The sequence below is a fragment of the Carassius gibelio genome, chromosome B13 (genome assembly GCF_023724105.1).
Source record: "Carassius gibelio isolate Cgi1373 ecotype wild population from Czech Republic chromosome B13, carGib1.2-hapl.c, whole genome shotgun sequence".
Classification (NCBI taxonomy): domain Eukaryota; kingdom Metazoa; phylum Chordata; class Actinopteri; order Cypriniformes; family Cyprinidae; genus Carassius; species Carassius gibelio.
In genome coordinates, this window is record NC_068408.1 from 15,644,954 (window position 1) to 15,650,953 (window position 6,000).

A 6,000-nucleotide genomic window follows, 5' to 3' on the forward strand; every position below is an offset into this window, starting at 1 on the left:
AATCGAAAACTATTTTCCTTGTCACACGTCAAACATTACGCAAGCCTTCATGGTTTAGGCTACTACAATATGCAGTTTATTCCAGCCTTGTTAAGAATATCTAGTCTATATCTAGCCTATATATATCAGATTTTGATAATTTTGTTGCTTCTATTACAAAAAAATAGAATAATAGCCTATTTCCAAGAAAACAAAAATGAGTCTTAGAGTAGCCTAAAACAAACCCATATCCGTTCTATATTAATTTTGAAATAGCATTAAGAGTTAATTACAATATTAAAAATAAAGGTTCCAAGAGGGGGTTTTCACAGCGATGCCAAAGACGAACCCGTTTTGGTTCCCCTAAGAACCTTTTAGTGAACAGTTCTTAAAAGAAAAAACGGTTCTTAGTGCTTAGTAAATAACCTTTTGCAGAATAAAAAGGTTCCAAATGTTCTTTGTGGAAACACTGACGCCAAAGAAGTTACTTTTTTTTTTTTTAAAGATAGTAGGCTATAGTAAAGCAAGCATTTGATTGATTCTCTGACAATTATGCCTACAATGAGTTCTGGTAAATATTTTAATTTTCACCCACCGATAATAGGCTACATATTGATCAGCAGAATATAGCCTAATGAAACAAATAGGCTACCGAGTACAACTAAACTCGTCAAAGTGATGACTGTTTTGTCTATCCAAACCGTAGTCTACTACAGTCATCTTTTAGTCTTTAACCATGCCTGTCGATTATAACGAAGAGTCGCTGACCCGTGTACGCAGTAACGTATTAACTTGTTTCACTGCGTGATTTCCAGAACTGCACCTCGATAAGATCTCGTGGCGGGCCAGACTGCACCTGTTTCCGATCATTCAGCCGGTCAGCGGACTCGGACTGGCCTGCAAGACAGCATTATGAGGTCTAGCCTACACGACTGAGCGGCTAAATTACTGAAACTATTCCGTCTCAGTGTTTGATAAGAGTTTTATGTGTAGGCATTGCGAAGAAGGCTTCAAGCTACATAGCTCAAGAACTCCTGCCTCGCTATTAATTTACAGACCGATGTATATTTATCCTGAGGGGCTGTTCAGCGACCGTTTCACGTTGTGTTTTAAAGCTAATGATTAGGCTAAATGTTTGACAGGCTCGTTAACTCCAGTGCGCATTAGAAAATCATTACAGTTGGCAGAACAACATGTTGAGCGCCTATTTAGAAAGCAAAAACCCGTGAATACGCACAGGCATGCTTTAATTTAAGACGGACCTCTACACACTACCAGATGATTAATCGTGTTTATTAAAATTCTAACCATTGTTGTTGCATCAAGATGATACATTTAAGAATCCAGGACCTAAGACCGAAATCGTGCTTATACCATTATTATACGCTTAATATTTAAATCATATAGCATTTTTATATAAGTAACGATAGCTTCCAAACTGTTCTAGTAAATGTTGTGTGTGTGTGTGTGTGTGTGTGTGTGTGTGCTTTTACGTCAAAACACAAGGTATATCCAATTATAAATATTGCACAGTCTTCATCGATGTATTGGCTAACTACCTAAATATTGTCAAATTATTACAAATCAACTTGTATTATCAAATGTAAGACCTACTCTTTTTGTTTTAAAGGCAGACATACCATTTATTTTAATTTTTAAATTACTTGCACTAAATTACACTAAATTAAGAGTCCAGTGCTTTCATTGTTAGGCATTTGGTATCTTTAATGGACAAGTGACAACGGATCTCTACTGCAACAGTTGTAAACTTTTTTCTTCTACTTTTTGTCAGATGTAGCTAGACTGTAAAACAGTGTACACAATTAGTATAATGTCTTAAATATATACTCAGCATCTGAAATTAAGGTGGTAGCATTCGTATCCACATTTATAACAATTACTTAAGTGTTCGTTATCATTTTTATTATTAGCTATCATACTTGAGTCGTGGAATGCCTGCTGCGTTTTTACTAAAACCTTCTCGGCATTTTAGTTCAGCCTCTCTGAGCTATGTTCAAGGCATAACATGAGCATCAAATCATAATTTGCACACATACTGCATTTTGTATTTCAGATTTATATAATTTTTGATTAACAAAAGGAATATGGTACATATTCGTTCATACAGTCATTCGGAAAAAATTGCATCGATCATACTTATGCCATACATGGACCTAAATGTGCAATGAAATGACAGGGAAAGAGAGCGAGAGAGAGAGACTCCTCAATGTTTCCGTCTGCCACTCTTCTCTCTTGTTCCATAATTAAGTGCTCAAGGAATCTGTAATGAATGCTAATGGGGCAACCAGCCATCTGCACAAACACAGAATTAAAAACTACCATGCTGAGAGAAGAGAGAGAGAGAGAGAGAGAGAGAGAGAGAGAGAGAGAGAGAGAGAGAGGGAGGGAGGGAGGGAGGGAGAGAGAGAGAGAGAGAGAGAGAGAGAGAGAGAGAGAGAGAGAGAGAGAGGGGGGACGGGAGACAGATTAAACCTTTCACCAAAAGGAATCGTTTTAAAGGAGACAGACACTACGTTGATAAAATATTTTGTGGTGAAGTAAATAATACAGAAAAACAAATGTAATTTTTAATTAAATTATTTAGCTCAGGTTAGAATTTAAAAAAGTACATTCAAAATGTAAGCTTGTAGAATTCAAAGTTTTAACTTTTTAGATTTTATATTTTAGCCTACTTGGAATAGTTTTTTATTTTTTTTACAAAGATTGTTTAAGTAATTATCAAAGTAATGATCCCACTGTTCCCATCATGCGCTTGGGCATGTATAATTTATACGTTTTTTTTTTTTGTTTTTTTTTTTTTGTGCTGTTTTCGAGATGTATTTAAACAGTTTTATGGTTGTTTTTATTTAGTAACTTGCTGTTTTGAGACATCTAGAGTTAATTTTGTTCTCAAAACGACCCATTCTAAGTATTGAGGTATCTGTGTTAATTTCGATGGGGTTGAGCTCAGGGCTCTGTGTGGGTCAGTCACGTTCTTCCACACCAAATTCATCCATCCATGTATTTATAGACCTTGCTTTGTGCAATAGGGCACAGTCATGCATGCTGCAAAAAGTGGAAAAGTGGCTTCCCCAAACACCTTCCTATGAAGTTGGAAGCACATCTTATCTTAGTATGCTGAAGGATTTCCACTTCACTTGAAGTAATGGGCCAAAAACCTGAAAAGCAACGCCATACCTATTATCCCTCCTTTACCACACTTTACAGCTGGCACAGTGCAGTCAGGGAGGTAATGTTCTCCTGGCATCTGCCAAACCCAGACTCGCCCATCACACTCACAAACCGAGAAGCCAAGCTCCACATAACAGGTTTCCACTGCTCCAGAGTCCAGTGGTTGCATACTATACCCAACTGCATCTGATACGTGCCATTGTAGCCTACATGGTGATGTAAAGCTTGCATGCTCAGCCATGGACAACCATTCCATGAAGCTCCTGTTGCACAGTTCTGATATTAATGCCATTGGAAGTCGAGAGCTCCTCAGCTATGGAAACGAAAAAGCATTGGCATCTTTTACACACCAGCAGCCTCAGTGCTCATTGACCTCACTCTGTGACTCTATGTGGTCTTGGAGTTGCTGTTGTTTTAGACGCTTCCATTTTCCAACTTTACAGTTTATTACTAAAAGGATGAAATTTTACAAACTGACTTATTGTAAAGGTACATTAATATATATTGTATTTAAGAACATAATTTAAAATTAGCAATATATTATTAAAATATGTAGCTATGCTCTGTTAAAAATAAAAAAATAAAAAAAATAAACAGATTCATTGTGAGTTGTCCCCAATGATCTATATATTATAGATCAGTGGTTGTCCCCCAAATTTGTATAACAAGGGACTCTGTTTAGAATGTAGTTTTGACTGACCAAAAATAATCGTACTGTTTATTTTTATCTGTATTTTTTTTTTTTTAGTTATTTTTTTGACAAATTAACATTACTTTCTAAATGATGTTAATACCTCAGTTTCAATAATAATTCATAAAAAATAACCAGGGTTGGAGTTTCTGTTTCACGGCTGTCCTACTGACCACTGTTGCCCTCTAGTGGTATTTATATTAAACCGTTTTGTAGAGGTATAGTCACAAAAAGGATAAAGTATTGACATGGTTTTGAATTAGTGCATTAAGACAAAAACGTTTTATCTTTGGCTGTTATATTCAGAAGAACAAACATTGTGTGGGGGTATTATAATAATGTATTATATTGTTAATCTGAACACCTATACACTTGTCAAGTGGGCCACATCAAATTGAAACCATCAGTAGTTGTAATTTTGCATGGTGAAGTATGCTATTTAATATGAAAGTATAAGTATATAGCATATTTGCATATCTCTGCCTTTAACTGCTGCAGAAGATGCTGAAAAGAAGAAGAGGAGGAAGAAGAAAAAGAAGCAGAAGAAAGCAGAATTGGATGGAATTAAGTCCACAGTGAAAATTTACAAGATCAGAGAATTGACTCTGATCTAACATTAAATCTCTTATAAAAGTTTTGTAATGAGGTGCCATTATTTGCTGAATTTTAATAGGCTACATACAGTAGATTTGAAGTTTGATTTTATTTTGTAAACACTACATTTGACAGTTAGAAACATTTAAACCAACAATAATAAATAAATATATAAATATGTTATAAATTAAACAGATAAATATACATATCAACCAGATTTTACTGCATTTGCTTTTTGATAGAGCGCCAAAATGTAGTCAAGGAAGCATTTAGGAGACATTTTGTGTGAAAGCTTTTGGTCTCTCAGCATTCTGTTGTCTTTATTCTCCAGACCCACCTCGCTCTGTGGGAAAAAAGGAAATTGATACGACTGATGCTATCAAATGAGTGAAACAGTCAACTCTGCTGATAACTTGATGATTCATTTTAGTTACTATGACTATTAAAGCTGTGAACTGATGTAATTCATTAAGTTACTTTTTCTTCTATAAAAGGTGTACATACCATTAGTCTCTTGATGATATTTTCAGTTTTGCTTAATTTGAGATGGCCAAGGCCATTTTTAATGCAATCGATGACTGAGGTTTCCACCTAAAAAGAATGACACAATACTGTGAATTAAGCTGTCTTTACACAGCTGAAGTAAGGCTGCTGTATGTATGCCTGCTCAAAATTCACTCTAAAAGTACAATTCTGATAAGAGCCAACTCAGCTCCTAGTTTCAAAGTATTGTAATTGCTGTGTAAATGTATTTATGCCAAGTCTAAAAAGCATTGAATAGTCTATGTAAAGACAACCGAAATGCTACTTCAGAAGCAATTCTGTGCAACCTTTTCTGTGTACATTTTTGCATTAGTAATGAGGTAAGCAAAAAAAAAAGCAAGAAAATTAGTAATTAATAACTGATGCATGTCATACTAACTGATTGCGGGTCAGATAAGCTAAAAACATAAACATGGCTTACCGAACAACTGAACTTGTGACATCTGCATTCATCCTGGATGATAAAAAGAGTCATCTGTTATTAATTTATATTAAAGCAGACTTGTTTCAAAATTTTTATCTGCCAGTGGCAAAACCATTTTAAGTCTACAGTCTCAGAAAAAAAGACACATGACTGTCACTAGTACCCTTTCATAAGGTACTAATATATTTATATTGTAAGTACAAATTTGTACTTTTAAAGTACTAAAATGTAAAATTTAGAGGTACATAAGGTACAAAGATTTACCCTGTAGCTTTTTGTAGCCCTACTGCTGCAGTGCCAGTCTTTATCCTTTTTCATGAGAATGTAGAAATTGAAAGTGCTAAGTCAAAACAAAATTTCTAGTTTCGTGGCAAAAGGATTTGATCTTATACCGATGGAACAGTCATGCAAATGGAAAGGAAGTCAGAGCAATGCACAAATATGATGCTATCTCATGTTATTCTGATAAGCATTAGGCTGTGGTTCAACTGCATGTAAGAGAGCCAGTGTATTAACCAGTATCTACATTCAAATGCACATTCTGGAGCCCAGCTCTCAAGAGCTATGAAACAAGTAC